The sequence below is a fragment of the Marmota marmota genome, unplaced genomic scaffold, assembly GCF_001458135.2.
Source record: "Marmota marmota marmota unplaced genomic scaffold, marMar, whole genome shotgun sequence".
Taxonomy (NCBI): Eukaryota; Metazoa; Chordata; class Mammalia; order Rodentia; family Sciuridae; genus Marmota; species Marmota marmota.
Genome location: NW_026000019.1, coordinates 18,917,179 through 18,918,832, shown reverse-complemented (window position 1 = coordinate 18,918,832; position 1,654 = coordinate 18,917,179).

Here is a 1,654-nt window from a genome sequence, read left to right as displayed (position 1 = left end):
ACTTGGAAGATGTCTTACCTTGAGTACTTTATTAAATTCCTCTAACTTCCGTTTCTTTGTGTGCTATTGTGGATTTTAAAATGCACATGATTATTACATAAATTACTAATAAAATGAAGTCATAATCCCTATATTTTGGAGAAGGGAGATTTAAAAAACCTTGGAGTCAGATGGTATTCAATATATTATAATTGGAAGCGTGAGAATGAGTGGATCAACAGAGATGAGAAACTATCAAAAAGAAATACCTTACACTGCAATAGCATCTCACCCAGATATGTCAATGAAGAAGGGCATGTATCCAAAAAGGGCATGTATCCAAAAGCATATAACGAAGAGAGATTTGGCATATAACCAAGACAATTTTAAAACTGTGGCATAAACCTCCTAAAATAGAGCCATAGCAGCTGGAGGCCAGAGTGAATTTAAGTTTCTAAGAGAAGAAACAGTCTGAAGTAAGAGAAGGGACTGCTTATTTGTGTTTGTGTCTTTTTTAAAATTGGTTCTTTTTGGTTATATGTGACAGTAGAATCCTTTTGATATAATTATATAAGCATGCAATCTTATTCTAGTTTAGATTCCCATTCTTGAGGATATACATGACAGTGGGATTCACTGTGGTGTTTTTATATATGTACACAGGAAATTATGTCAGATTCATTTCATTGTCTTTTCTTTTCCTATCCTTCCCTCTATTCCCCTTTGTCCAATCTATTGAATATCTCCTCCCACCCCTTATTGTGGGTTAGCTTCCACATATCAGTGAAAACATTTGACCTTTGGTTTCTTGGGTTTGGTCTATTTCACTTAGCATTATAGTCTCCAGATTCATCCATTTTCTGGCAAAAGTCATTCTTGTTAATGGCTGAGTAATACTGTGTGTGTGTGTGTGTGTGTGTGTATCACAATATTTTTTATCCATTCATCTGTTGAAGGGCGCCTAGGTTGGCTCCATAGATTAGCTATTGCGAACTGTGCCACTATAAACATTGATGCGGCTATATCACTGCAGTATGATGATTTAAAATCCTTTGGGACAGGAGGGAAGATGGCGGCGAGGGGAGTGCATTGCCCCCGTGTGCTGCTTCACTGTGTGGGAGTATGACAAGTCAGGACGGCTAAAGGCTATCTTGTCAGGAATTTCCAGCAATAGTGAGGTGCTCCGGAACCTGGAGGAAGGATTTCCATCGCACGAGGATCGGCTACGGGGACTCAAACGCGAGAGGTTTGTCGCACGGAGGGTAACACTGCTTATTCAGCAAATCGCCCCGCGGCTAGAGTCTGCAGCGTGCGCTGGGAAACGAGGAGATAGCGACGCAGGGATACAGTGCTGCAGTTTCTGCCAGCCGTGCAAGCACCGTACTCAGGGCTGAATTCTGGGTTCGAGACGGGGGAAGGAAGCGGTCCATCTCGGTTCTCCACACCGGTCAGACCACAGTGGAGGCCAGCAGCCACCATGTTGGAAAGCTGACGTCACCATCCCTGTTTTCGACTGACCGCAGCTCATTCAGCCATAGAACAGGTAATTTCAGGCTGCCATTCGCCTGCGGCTTGCAGACAGATTGCTAGGGTTCAGTGCCTGGGTGCTTCTTAGAACCTGATCTTATCGGAGCGAACACCGAGCGCGGGGCGGCCGAGTTCCAGCTCCCGGAAC